The sequence below is a fragment of the Molothrus aeneus genome, chromosome 3, assembly GCF_037042795.1.
Source record: "Molothrus aeneus isolate 106 chromosome 3, BPBGC_Maene_1.0, whole genome shotgun sequence".
Lineage (NCBI taxonomy): Eukaryota > Metazoa > Chordata > Aves > Passeriformes > Icteridae > Molothrus > Molothrus aeneus.
Window position 1 is genome coordinate 65709717 of NC_089648.1, and position 15301 is coordinate 65725017.

At 38.1% G+C, this 15301-nt stretch overlaps 1 protein-coding gene across 3 annotated transcripts in view; it reads left to right on the top strand.

Moving 5' to 3' along the window:
• The window catches only part of HS3ST5 (heparan sulfate-glucosamine 3-sulfotransferase 5), a 192459-nt gene that overhangs the window by 91951 nt on the left and 85207 nt on the right, over positions 1–15301 (top strand). For all 3 annotated transcript variants that reach the window (XM_066545801.1, XM_066545802.1, XM_066545803.1), the window contains exon 2: positions 6615–6822. The gene's annotated coding sequence lies outside the window, so the exon portion shown is untranslated. The remainder of the gene's footprint in view (positions 1–6614; positions 6823–15301) is intronic.

The window sequence follows — 15301 nt, forward strand, 5'->3', positions numbered from 1 at the left end:
AAAGACTTTTGCTCTGTCTCAAATGTGGCTGTTACATGGTGCAGACCAACTCTTGCTCTGTGTGTTTATGGTGGAAACCAGGAAACCAGCAAGATAATTTTGTTAGCACAGGCAAGTTTTTGGATTCTTCGTGGCTGACAGTGTCTTCACTCAAAGTACAGAACCAGTTTCTGAAAAAACAGCCTTTACTCTGTTAAACAACTGACTGGGTAGCGATAGGCTGCTTTTTTAGTGTGTACAGACTGATACACAATGAATCCAGACCCAGAGTGCTGCCTCGTGCACCTGGCAGCTGTCCCTCTGCGTGCCTGTGGAAAACTCCCATTTCCCCACCAGCTGCAGGTGTCACATGAGGCTGCTGCTGCTGCAGCCAGGAGAGAGAAGGGGTCCAGATTTAAGGTACTGAGATCAAAGGATGCTGCCTTTGAGGAGGGCATTTAATCAGATACCAGGAGGTTCAGTGCAGCATTACATTGATACATTGCCTGCCTGGAAATATACTAAAACCCTTCACATTGAGAAGATGTGAAGCTCCTATAAACATAGATTAAATAAATAAGCTGTCCAGTCAAAGAAATTACAACTGAAAAGTATTAATTCATCTAATTTATACGCTTATCAGTTTTGGGAGTGAAAGTGATCAAGGGGAGATATTTAACTGATTTTACAATACTGTACTTCAGTCCCAAGAAGAATTTATTTTAACAGGCAAATATACTGAAAAGATAAGTCATAGTGATATTTGCATTCAGATTATATTTACTGCTCTCTACAATCTGTGCGTCTGTGTAAGTCAGCTCAGGTCTGTGAAGTTACGTTTGCGTGGGACTGTACTTCCTCTGGAAAGCTGATGAGGCTGAGACTCTCTGGGTCTCGTGCATAAAATCTGATTTGGGATTCAGAGTACTGCTGTGTAGATTTCACTCAGAAAGATAAGCTCTTTTCTCTGAGCAATGGCTAGCATTTTTGTGGGAAGCAGTGTTTGATCTGTCAGGGGAGCCAGGACTTCTGCTCAGCGGTCACCTGGGGGCAAGAGGCCTCAGGGCGCCTCAGGTCCATCCTCTCACTGCAAACAGGCCAGTCACACAGCAAGTACCACAATGCCATCCTCATTGAGAGTGCTTCTCATCCTCCCACTGTGGACCCTTGAGGAGAGTCTTTTTGGAAGTCTTTCCATCTATTCCACACCCTCCTCTCAGGTGGCTGCAGACCTTCCTTTCTTAGGCTGAACAAACCCAGTTCCCTCATCTCCCTCCCTTGTATCTCATAGGCTGCAGTAATGGGTATTCCTGTGGATTTTCTTGCCTTTGTTTAAAAATACGGATAACTGGAATGTTTGGAAGCTGCATTTGAGAGGGCAGGAAACAAGACCAAAAATATGGCTGTCCTCCCACTGCCTAACACTAAAATAAAGAAAAGCTTGCCTTTGAACTGGAACAGGAAAGACAGTACCCATTACATAGAAGAGAAGAATTCCTTATTATGGTTTTTCAGCTTTTCATTTACAGATTGTATCAGGCATGCCATGGTAAAATGTAGTAAGCAGCTCTGAAGAGATGAAGCAGCTGATATTAATATATACACAGAGGTGGAAGGTAAAAAAAATCCATAACAGTCATCATAATATATGCTGATTTTACCCACTTCCTTTTGTTCAAAAATAATTTTTGTTATGAATACATGTATTTAAATATATTTGAACATAAAAATACATATATTATGAGAAATAAATTCATAACAAATGGCTTCTTTTTAGATATGGGTACCTTAACTGCATTCATGAAATCTTTGGACAGGGTTGTCAGTTTGTAATGTGCTGATGAGCATGTGTGAGTCCCACTGGCCCCTGTCATTTTCTCACTGTCACACAAAGCTGTTGAGGGTCACTATGTGTTGTAGCCTTCCCTTCCCAGTGAGCAGAGTGTATCCCTGCTGCCAGGGCTGTGATATGAGTGCTGTCACAGCCCCATCCTCTCCTTGTACCCTTTTGCACTGTGCCTCCAGTAAGTGTGATGAAAGGCATCTCTGCACCCAGGCAGGGATGCTGGGCCACTAGCTGTTCCTTTTACTGACTCTCAGATAAAACAGGTTTCCTGCCAAGAAAATTCACATTGGTTTCGCCTCTGCAAGGGGGTCTCTCCCCAAGTGGAAATTCATTATTTATTTCCTCCAAGAACAAGTGATTTCCTCATAAAGCTGACCTATTTCTGTAGATCATGCTCCAGTTTCCGCTGCTGTAGCTGTCTGTACAGTTGTGCTAATGTGCTGGATTTACATCAGTAAAGCCGCCACTCCTGTCACAGGTGGCAATTTGTACTGAATAATTGTAGCAGAGCTCGTGCGCAAGAACCCATGTAAAGTGTATATTGTGCATATTTATTGTACATATGAAATATAGTGGGTTATAGGGAAATACATGCACTTTTGTGGTACTTTGAACAGTACTCAGGCATAAATGAGATTTTGTGTGCTGTACATACCCCTGTTCTATGTTACTTTGAGAATATTTGTTCATTATTATTTTATTCTTGTTTTTCTTATTAAATATTAACTGCAACACAGCCTTATTATTTAAGACTACTACCTCCAGAGATTTACTGCACATGTCACACCTTTTTTTAATATAATTTTAGTCTGATAATTTTTTGACTCGTTATAAATTTCTCAGTGTAGACTCACTGCACTAGGTTTACACCATAGTAACACATAACTCAGTGTGGAATGCTGATCTCACCTTTTGCCTGACAGTTAAATAGAGGAAAAAGAGGAGATTTGTGCTTATTTTGAAATGTGGACACACTAGCACAGTGTTTACCAACTATTATTATCTTGATGCAAATTTTCTCAGCCATGTTTTATCACTCTGAAATTTGGGTTCAAAAGGAAAAATATATATTTTTAAAAATGCAGGTTGCTAATGTTCACCTTTTTGGTGGCATATCATTGATCTGCTTGAAATTCATTCTATCATGCAACCCGAACTGGAACTGGTTTGGACCTGAAAAGCTGATGATGAGCACAGTGGTGGGGTTGCCATTGTGGCTTGCCGTGGCTTCACATACCTTAAAACATTTTGAATAACAGCTGAAAAGGTAATATGTGGCATGTCAAAATTTGCAAACATGGAGGGTTGTTTCCCTGAGGGTAAGTGTGCTTCATACTTATGGAGCAGGTGGAAAAAGCAATCTGTAAAAATTCATCCCATATTCCATCAGGAGCTCCTGGACTATGTGCGGTCATCTCTGAAGGACTGTGCTGGAGGGCTTCCCAACTCTACTGCCCCAAGGCTGTCTGTCAGAAAGATTTATCCCAGAGACACAAACACTAGAAGCTTTGGCTTCTTAGAAGTTGGAGCAGTCTGATTATCAAGATTGAACAGATGCCATAGGCTCAGAAATTTAGGGCTTTTCTGAAAATTATTTTTATGAAGCAGTGAAGTCAGGGGAAGCCTTAAAACGATAATATGTGTAAGTGACTGATCATTGATTTTATTTTCTTTTTCTTTGTCCCCAGTCACACAATTATGGCTCTCTGTATCTATTTTCATGACATTATGGTAAATTCATTTTTTGTAGGGAATCTGACGGTGATTTGAACCTTCCAGAGTAGCCTTGACACTTTGAGAGTTAATGCCTTCTGTCTAATTTTGTAGAAGTATTAAGTGTGATTCAGCTGTCATGGTTTAATCTAACTTTTTTTATTTTTTCATTGAAATGGACATGGTGTAGGCAGGTGACCAGATTTTGTGTATGATTTGAAGAATAAGTTTCATGCATATAAAGAGAAGGTCACTTACAATGTCCAAGTGTTTAGCTGTTTGCTATTTTCTGGACTAGAAAAAAAATTAAAAACCAAAACAAAATAAAATATTTGAAAATTTATTTTTAAATTCTTCCTTTACAGGGTCAGGAGACTCTTGTCATCTGTTTTTATAATATTTCCTGCACGGTGCTTCTTTTTTCAAAACTCTCCTGCAGCTAACAGATTCAGAAAAGGAAACCTGCAAATCAACTCAAGTCCATTATTTAAAATAAACAAATGTAATCTTCAGCAAGACTTATTTTGGTGTGGACAAAGATTCTAGTCTTAGGTAGAGTGGATAAAAACACTTTTAAAATAGATAGTCATTAAACAAGACACTCTAGCATTCACATTAGCACAAACAGAAACAGTTAAATTAGAAATCAAATCAGAAAAAAAAAATATCCCATTTAATTTGATTTTTCACTTCATATGTATTCATTTAAACTGTTTACAATAAATAAACTGATTCTGTTTGTGATCATTTATATAAAATTACATATATTGATGTTCACACATATTCCACATTGAATTGTGGCTTTTATTGGTAGATCTGTCATTCCTGAAATTTATTGTATATAATTAATGAGTCTTCATCAAATAATGGAAGATAAATTCCATCTGAGTTTGAAAACAATCTATTCCTTGTAGAATATAAACAGTATCCATTTTATAAATAAATCTACATACTGTCAACACATTATTGACTAATCTCCTCAGGCCTGATGGGAAACCAGTCCTTTCTGCAGATACAGAATGACTGTAAAATGATAGGACTTTTAACAACATTATTCTCAGGGAGCTTAACTACTGCCCTGAAAAAATTTAAGTCATTTAATTCATGCAATACACCTTGGAAAGAGGGAAAATATTTATATGCAGCTTTTCTCCAAAAGTGTTTTCAAATCTCTCTTCATTTCTCTGAAACCTCAAAGGTGGTGATGATTGCCATGGCACAGCCCTTAGAATACATTTTATTTTCCTTGTGAACAACTCAGCTGAAAATCCTGTAACTCAGAGCAGGTCTTATTCATGATACATTAGGAACCCTTGAGAGCTCCCTCTTAAGGGATTTATCACATTTGTTTCCCTCACTGTCTCTGCTGCACATAGGAGTGATAACAAACACTGTTTGGATCTAATGCTACAATCTATATCTCTAAATATCACTGGCATCAAAGAATCAGACCATTATGATTTTCAAAGCCTCATTCACACAACTGAGAGACAAGTTCATTGTCTTCTTGATGTGACTATTAATATCCCTCCAGGGAGAGCTTATAGGTTCACAGAGGCGTTTTCTAGGGTTTGTTTGTTTGTTTGCTTTCCAGAGCCAACTTATTAGCTCTCAAAGATACTGTACATGATACTGGCACGATTTCTCAGAGCAGTAGTTGAGATGTTTTATTAGGTATTTCAGCTGAACATTTACTCTCTGAAACTGAGCTATCCAAAGAGGGCTTTTGGGACGCTATCAATTCGGTCTAATGTATGAGCTCGAATTATTGTATCATTATAATATGCTGCTTGGTGTCTTTTGCCATTGATTTGCCTACATTTTTTAAATTGCTCAATCAGAAGCCATTTATCTGATAAATTATTAATGAATAAATGTTTGTGATGGAAAAACAAAATACTCAGCATTGCAAATCATGTATCCTACAGGCAACAACAGTCAGAAGTAAACTGCTCTTGAGCCAAGTAAGTGGTTTATGTAATGTGGATGGAAATTATATGTTGAAATAAACACTTCATTGCAAAGAAAGGATGGCTACTATTCTCCTAGACTTTTACAAGACTCTTGTGCATTTACATGTTCTTTCATAGGTACAAAATTTAGTTTCAAGTGTGCAAAGGCATCTGCAATTTTCAGACTCCAACCATACTGCAAAGTTGCTCAGACTGGTTGTTCTTTGCAATATTTTTGTAGAAACCTTTTGATTTAATGTTGATCCTCTACTCACAAGTATTTTTTTCCAGCTAACAAAATAATTGCAGAGTTAATGTCTTTTGGCAGGTCACACTGACATTGATGATTTTGAGGGCTTAACTGTATTCCAAATTCCTTGAGACTTGATTTACTTTGAATGAAAGTAGATACGTTCATGCCCGAAGCTAGAAATTGTAGTACAGGGTTTGCAATTAAATACCATATTCACGTTTGTCTCTGTGACCCACGTCTTCAATATGGAGGCATAGTCAGATTACTAAAAAAAACTCAAAAAACCACAGAAAATAAAAAAAAAAGACAGGATCGTCTAAACAATTCTCACTAAATGCTGTTACCATTTTCTCCAGATGTGTTTTGCATTGTCCTCAGTGTAAAAGTAGTTTTTCCAATGATTTACAAAATGACTGCAAAATACATTTCTGGTCAATGTCAAGGGTGAAATGTAGCAGAGTAGCAGTGGATTGAGCAATATATTACCTCTCTCCAGAAAATTTCTAACATTCCTTTTCTTGTAACTCACTTAAAGTAAGCGTAATTAGCCATTTTCAGTCATTAGGTATGACTTTTGTTTGGGACTCAGTATTATGAAATGCATTTGTTGAAATTTTCCTTCCCCCTTCCCCTTCCCTTCTAACCTGTGCTCCAGATTCCAGGCTGCCAATGTTTACAAGACACTGACACAGTACTTCCAGAAACATGACCTGGCATGCACTACCTCTGGGGCCCTACTGCAAAAAATTTCTTTTCATTCATCCTCAGGGAAACTGAGGGTTTGGGTTCTTTCATTTCTTTGGTTTATTGGGTGGTTTTGATTTTTTTTTTATTTTCAAATATGCAGCAAGTGTCTTCTCTTTTTGTACAGGCTCAGCAAGTTGTACACCATTTCGGCAGAGATGCCTGATCTTTCCATCCACATACCTGGAGGTGCTTTATTCCCTGAATGGTCTTTTCAGTAACCACTAAAGACTTCTTGGGACTGAACACTGGAACAGATGAGTTAAATCCTTCTGGAATGTTCTTCATCGGACACAGACGTATGGGACTTTCTGGATGTGCCTAAGGACACAAAGGTCAGTGTCTTTCCTAAAAGCCTCAGGTTTCAGGACTGTTTCATTCCATCTTTAGCACCAGGGACTATGTTTCAATTTGTTGCTTGAACAGGGACACAGATGAGTAAAATGGTGATTAACACAACATTTATATAGATGTGATCATTCTTTTAACTGCCTCATTATAAATGTGCTTAGTGAGGTCAGGCAACCTAAAGGCTTCTAAATGACTAGCTGGCCACCAAGAGAAAGCTGTGCCCATGCTCTGAGCTCGATTGCCATTAATCATTTTGTGGCATTTCTTCTAGACTTGTGTTTAGTGCATTTCAACCACTCTCACTTGATTTACAACCTGTAAAAAGGGGACAATATTCTAATTTGTTCATGAGATGATTCTTCTTTACAGTCAGTGGGGGCCAGAGTGTTTGTTAACTGTGTGCTTGATTGCTCTAGATGGCATGGAGGCTTCAGGGGAATGCCAAAGACATTCATAGCATGTTGGAAAAAATTAATTTCTTATTAATGGCAGCTATTCATATTCCAGAAACTGTGTGATTTTGATAATATGCTTCATCTACCCTTTGATTTCTCCTACAATATTATATAATCGGCTGATATTATTCTGACACTACTTTGCCATCTCAGGAAATCAACCTTGACCAGAACAATTCACTGACATAATTTTTCTATGGTATGATTGAAAACATAGAAGAAATAATTTTGTAAGCAGATACATGCTCAGAAAGGTGGTAGAATGTGTGTGGGCATATGTGCTCATCAAGTCATGTCTCAGACACATAACTGACAAGGAAAGTAGCAGGATCATAAAGATACATCAGGATTTTCAGCACTAATCATAACACTATAAAAACCACTATGTTTATAATGATGTGGATCATGCTATGAGCAGTAGAGAAGAAAAGTGAACAATCCTAACCTTGATTTTATTCTATGATTGCCATCTGTTTTTCATTTTTTGCAGAATATTCTTCAGGATTCATGCTCTGTCTGGGTTTGGGGGAAGAGGGGGAAAAGTTCTTTTCAGTTTCATTCAGTCAACTTCATCTTATTTCATAGGGACATTGAAAAAAACCCCTGGTTTTACAGATACTACTTTTTCTTATTAAGCATCTCCTATTAAGTCCATTAAAATCTATTAAAATAATTTCAGGAAACCTATTGGCTAAAGCGGACAGAACTCAGACTTGATGTAATTAAACTATATAAATTGAGTTCTTCTTTTTCTTTTTTGTGGAGGGTTTCTAGTGCTATCATCTGAACAATAGCTTTCTAATCAGCCTTCTTCTATCTGCTACCCTAGCTAGCATTTGAGTTTGTATTCTAAACACCAACTCGCCATATAAAATAAACAAAAGATAAAAATATCATCCCTCATCAAAAAGAAGTTTGCCCATTGGCACCAAATATCTACTGCAGATAGGAGGAGAAACAAAACAAACAAAAAAACCAATACAGTTTTATTTTATCTAAGTTCTATTGAAGTTACAGAGAATCTTTGTAACAGACTTCAGTAGGAACAAGAAGATGAGTATAAAAATACAGACTCCATTTAAAAGAAGAAGGTTAGAGGAGTTACAAGATTGTACAAAGTTTGCTGTGTGGAGGAGAGCTGTGTTAGTTTTGTGAGGTGCCCTCAAGGTGATGCCTAAATATTTTCCAAGAAAGTCAAATTGATATAAGAACATATGTTGTAACTTTAATATGTGGACTTTTTAAGTAATATTACATCTTTTATACCTGTGTGTGTGTGTATACTGTGAGGTTAATGAATATCTCAGTTACGGAGTTAAAATGCCAAGTGTGTTGTAAACTCCATCTTCCTGCATTGTATGTTTGTGCCTGGGAGGTTTGTGTAATAGGTCTGTGTGTGACTGATAAATAAACATAAAGGATAGGATTATGGGTTTGGCTAGCTCAGCATAGTTGTTGATAGAACCTTGCTGTTTTAGGACAGATAATGCTGGAAGATAGGATTGTGGAATGGTTTAGGATGGCAGGGATCTTGTAGGTCATCAGTTACAACCCCCCTGCCATGGGCCAGGACACCTTCCAGCAGACCAGGCTGCCAAAGCCTCATCCAGCCTGGCCTTGAATATATCCAGGGTATCCACAACTTCTCTGGGCAACCTCTGCCACTACTTCACCACTGTGAATAAAGAATTTCTTCCCAACATTTAATCTAAACCTACTCTCTTTCAGGTTAAAGCCATCACCTCTTGTCCTGTCACTATCTGCCAATATAAAAAGTCCCTCATGCTCCTTTTTATAAACCCTCTTAAGGTACTGGAAAGCTGCTATAAGGTCTCCCAGAAGCCTTCTATTCTCCAGGCTGAACAACACAAGTTCTCTTAGCCTGTCTTCATAGGGGAAATGCTCCATCCCTGTAATCACCTTAGTGGCTCTCCTCTGGACCTGCTCTGGGAGGTCCATATGTTTCTTATGCTGAGGACTCTGGACCTGGATGCAGCACTCAGGTGGGGCCTCACAAGGGCAGAGCTGAGGAGGAGAACCACCTCCCTCAACCTGCTGCTGACCTTTCTCTTTTGAAGCAGTCACAAGATGTGCTTGGCCTTCTGGGCAATGAGAGAATAGTGTTGGCTCATGTCCAGTTTTTCCTCCATGGGAAACCCCAAGTCCTTCTCCACAGGGCTGCTCTCAATGAGTTTGTCTCCCAGTACTCATACCCAGGACTTGCACTTGGACTTGTTGTACTTCGTGAGATTAAGTATCCTCCATATCTTTCACTTTGCTTACAGTATTGCTACTAAAGCATACATTCATTAATACCGATATTTGGTATTTTGGATATAAATTTGGATATAAACTGGTGTAAAAAAATTTGCTTTATTTTTCATTTTTGTGGATTTCATGGCTAATGCCACAAAAAATGTTGCAAACATTATTTGATAGATTGGAGAACAAATTGTCTTTGACAGGTAATAGACATGTTTGTTTAAACAGTGCAAATCAAAATGAATAAGCTAAATTATCTGACTGACTGTAAAACTGGTGGAGTTCCACCTGTCCAAATTTTCCATGGTTAATTTTTGTTACTGGCTGAATTTTATCAAAGATGTGCAACTAGATTTATACACAAGGCCTGCAAAAGCTTAGGTAGCAAAAGTACGAAATTACCCTGATTTAAGTGAATAAATGATGGTTATACTGAATTGAGTACCTATAATGTGCATTTAGTGGGGGGGGTGGGGGGGGTAGGAAAGGCTTGTGAACTGGGAACATTTGGCATAACCGGAGATTTAAAACTGATCCTTGAGATTTTGTGCTAAGCCTACAGCATGCAGACTGTATCCTGGAGGCTACAACTTCCTCCCAGAGGTTGGGAGGAGAGTCCCCTGACACAGGAAACACTGAATTCTGCCCTTCCATGTCCTAGGAGGTTGAATTAATGTGTGGAAACAAAAATGTCTTCTGTCAAATATATTTTGTGACAAAAAACCCCAGAAGTGATCTATCCACCATTTCAGAAGTAGGTCAGAGCTGTGAATCCTAATCTAAAGCAACAAGACTGAAACTCAGCATAAGGTCCCTTAAGATCCAGAAAAACAGGTTGTGTTTAAGATATGTCTGGACCCTTGTCATCACCTTTGCCTGTCTCATTGATCTTCCTGAGAACCACCTTTCACACAAGAGTGACCTCATCTTCCTCTCAGCCAGTGCTTCTTATCAGAAAGCATAAAGCTACATACAAACAATGTAACAGCAAAACAAGGCTTGGGAATGAGTTTGATCCCTGGCTCCTGCTCATCCATCCAATCTATTCACTTGTTTCCTTGGTTTTGCCCCACAGTCCCATGAAATGCACAGTAGATTTCAGGGAGCAGGCAGGGAAGGGACAGTTTCCAAGAAGCAGCTGAGAATACAGGCACCTTTTTTTTGCGGTAGAGAGACAGGCTCACTCAAACTATGGGCAAGAGAATTAGTCCTGGTTTGTTCAACTTAGAAACACACATCCTGCCAAGTGTTGCAAAGCCCAGACCCCCACTGCCTCCAGTGGGAGCACAGACATCTTTTATTGTGAATGTTTTCACTGGTCAACACTTAAAGGACAGAGAATTTGAGGAGAATAAGCCGACACCTCCTCTTCCATTTTGAACTCTTTAAGAGGATGTAACGAAAAGTATTTGCAGTATATATTGCTTTCACACAGTAGAAAACAATTGCTCAAACAACTACAGTGGCCTCTAATCCTTATCCCCAGGGCCTTTTTCTTTTTTTTTTTTCCCTTTCATGTCATTTCTGGCTTTAATGAAATGACATGAATGAAGTTATGTTTACCGTGCTACTCTTGTGGCAGAAGCTTATCCCCTGTGTCTTCTTGTAAACTCATGATCTTTTGCTCTCTTTTGTATATAGTCTTTTCTGGAAACTTTCAATATGATTTTACCTTAGTAGCATGTTAGACATCACATCTATTAGCTGATTCTGATATCTGTCATGCAATTTCCTCCCATGTAAATTAAAAAACTTGTAACCATAATTTTTTTCAGTAAAAAATGATGAGAGAGATATGATAATAAGCTTTTACAATATAATGATTAAATAATTAAAGCATAAACCATGAATTCTAGACACTTTGTCTCTTCTATTAAAAATGTGAATATCAAACATTTTTTACAAGAGGTAGCAAAGGATTTATGGCTTTCCCTCTCTCAATAATTTAATTCATGTAAGATTTAAAAAATATTTGACTTAAGAAAATGTGGGCATTTTTACTTACTTGGAAAAAAGGCATTTTAAACAGCAGGATGTAATTTCAGACTATTTGCAGTCAAGAGGCCTCTGCTGAGCAAAATACTCATTCAATTTAGGAATGCAGATTATAATAATTTTCCTATCTCCCTCACAGCAGGATTCCTGCCATCGTTTTGCAAACCCACAGGTTGCAGTATTGAATGACTAGCTAACTTCAGTTTCAGGTAACACACGCTTTAAATGTGTTCTCATTAGCTCAACTTAGTTATAATGCAAAGCTGCTTAGTTTCACCAAGTGAAATGGGATACACTTAAATTGCCTCATCTAATATAATACTCCTTAATACATGCAAAGTGGTTTATGATGGCAAAGCTTGTAGAGCATGAAAATCAGCAGGGAAAGTAAGGTTTTCTGGCTAAAATTGTCAAAAAGAAGTCCTATTTTATATCATTTCTTTTTAAAGAGGTTAAGAATGAGGAAAGACAGATTGGAGTAAAAATAATCAGTCTAGAAAAATGCAAATTTAGCACATTAACCTTTTAATATATCAGCTCTACCAAACAAGAAAATTATCAACTAAAGCTGTTCTTTCAGTAATATCCTCTGCACTGTAAAATTAAATGTAAAATACACGGTGTCCAAAATGTATTGCAGTAAGAAACAATATTCTTCATTCTATCTATTTTATGCAGGGAGTCTTATATTGTGCACCATGTTTCCATTTGCTAGTATTACAGCAATAGCAATATCCAGCTTGGTGTGGCTGTATTAATTTGCAGGGACTTTTTAATTTCAGGCAAAGAATTATTTATCTCTCTTCCTCCTTTAAATGCTGAGTGAATATACCCCAATCTTGTATACTTTGCAGACACAAAGTCTGGTTTCAGTAGGACCCCAGAAAAAATGGTAACATCATTTCCTTTTCTTCCCAATATCCTGCACCTGCAGTCTGACCATAAGACTATAAATCCTTTTCCTACATCCCTTTCCAATGCTTCCAGAAAACTCCAGAGAGGTGCTAAGCTGCTGCAGGCTTTGCAGATAACACCCAAGTGTATATCTCACTTTCTGCAGATGTAACCAGAGCCATCATAAAGATGTTGCACTGCCTAGAGGAAAATGGCTCCTGGAGAAGAGCATCTGGCTGAGAATAAATTTGGGTGAGATCCAGACAATACTGGTTGAAAGACAGAAATGTTCCAGACAGCCAGTTGAGCAAGATTCCTATGTTCATGCCTAAAGCATTAGTTTGCAATGAGGCTGTTCATATCCTTGGAAAAAGGCAGGATAAGCGCATTGCTCAGCTGTGGCCCCAGAGAATGAACCAAGAACTCTTCACAGTCCAGTTAAAAGCATCTGCAACATGTTTTTTTGGTTTTTTTTTTTTTCAGTCTGTGTTAGTTTCCACTTTGCTTACAATATGAGGCAGCAAAACCAACAAAATCTAGAAAATGCTCATACACCTCCAAGAAGAAGGCCTAGCCACAAAGATCTCTCTGCTTCATTTCTACAATTCACAGTATCCAGGGCTGTTTGGCTCTTCACAGTAAGAGAACATTGCTCCTGCAGTGCAGTGTTTCCAAGGCTCATATTTGCATCAGGATAGTAAGCGCTAATCTTGTTCTCAAAGGTACAGCCATTTTAGTTCTCTTGATATCCACAATTGCTTTTTCATTTCCTGCAAATGGACAGCTTCTACAAGAAACAATCTGAAACCTTCTGAGCAAAGAGGGTTCCTGAGGGAGGTTTAATGATTCTCTTCTGGTGAGCTTTTAGGATCTGTACATACTGCAGAAGCCTTTCAGCAAAGAATTTACTTCCAGAGTTCCTGTATGTCTGCTTAAATTACGACTTCTACTCTTGGGGGCAAAAAGGTTAAAGACAGATGATTTAAACTCTGGGAGGTCATACAAACATCCTTCATCAGGGATATTTCAGGATACAACAGCTCTTACAGTAACAAAGTAGAGATGAAAGCATACATGAAAACTATAAACAAGTCCCATGAAAACACACAACTGGAAAAGCCACACACAATACTTCTGGGGAAGATGGAATCCAATTTCAGGATGGAGCAGGTCTTTGAACCAGGTCCCAAGCCTTGATGAAAAATTATGAATGTCTTTATGAAGGAGAAGTAACTGTAAAACTCTTGGTAGTCACTGTAAAGACCTTGAACATTCTACCTGAAGGCATTATCTTTTTTTTTTTTACTCAGTTTCCTCAACAGGGAGCAGAAAAAGGCATCCTGGGGTCTTTTTCTTGAGGAGTTTTTTGGTGTAAGCAGTCACCTACTGTTTAGTCACCTAGATTTTCTGAGGTCACAATATGACCAAGTAAGATGTGCTCCTCTAAATATTTCTCTTGTATTTCTTTCAGTTCACATTCAGGAGTAAGAAAGAATAACATAACAATACAGATCTTCAGCTTTTTACCTTTCTTACTGATGACTGCATAGTTTTGGTTTTTGGGGGATACTTTTCAGAAATTTCTCAGATATGTCTCAAAAGCAAAAATGTATTCAGAGTGTTCAAGTCATCCTATTATTTTTCCATGTATGTTTTGTGTATATGAAATGGAACACTGATCTTGATTGGTTAATCCTTGGGCCTCAGAAGGAAAATACATTCCTAGAACATTTTCCTCCTGGTAATGCCTTCCTTGTAGTGTCTTGTTGGCTTGCCAGCTGTGCTGCTTATCACAGCTTCATTCACTTTTTGAAAACTCTTTAAAATATTTCCATTAAAAGCTGTGTAGAAAACTCAGTGCATGCCTGTGAAACACTCATAGGAACATGTAGTTATTGGGAGGAATAAAATAAAAAATGCAAAGCTACTATTCAATTGGTATGTGCACAGCCATGCTGTACTTATTGCCATCATGAATAAAGCATTTGTTTTGCTAAATTGTACGTGTATTCCTAGAGGGGTACTTAAAAGACAGAGTTTGTTAGAGAAGTCATGTAAATGCAGAATTTCTCCTGTTTCAGTGTTCAAATCATAAGGTATAATCATAAATCCTGACAGCAGTCTGACCAGCTAAAAGGGCACACGGGACTCCACTAGAAATCTGGGAATTTCTTTTCCATGACCACTTGTATAACCCAGCTCCTCTAAGGAATGAACAACCAGCCAATCCATGTCATGGTCTAGGGGCGTTGTCCCTCTCCAAATGCCCTGTCACTGCAAGAAGTCCCAGCAGAGAAAGGGCAGTAAACACTCCAAAACACTTTCCTGATCAGCCTCTGCCTCCTGGAGCCTTTGCAAATCACGAGCTGCTGTGTGAACATTTTGCTCTCGAGGGGATATAATGAAAGCTGACATGCTTTTATCTGCTAGGAGACTCACAGGAAATACTGCCATAAAAATACTGGGTTCCCTGGGGACTTTATGCTTGTTGATTTGGTTGGTGCTTTTTTCTATATTTTGAACTGTTACTTGAAAGCTTAAATCATTCTTCCTTCCATAAAAGAGAGTTACCAACCCAATTGAAAGATGCGTATACTAAAGCTTACCAAATACCTTCTGTGTCCTTTCTCATTGCTCTGGTAGAGGGTGGCATTTTCTTTCCTTTATTAGTTTGCTGGTATCTTGATGAAGATCAAGAAAACTACTGTTTTAATGGGCTTGACAAAGTGATTCCTACTTTAACAGCTTTTCAAATACCTCTTAATATTTCAAATATACCACAACTATATTTATGAAAATTTAGTCAGAAATTTCTTTTAACTTACTAATGCAAAAGGGAAAAAACCTAAATACCTTC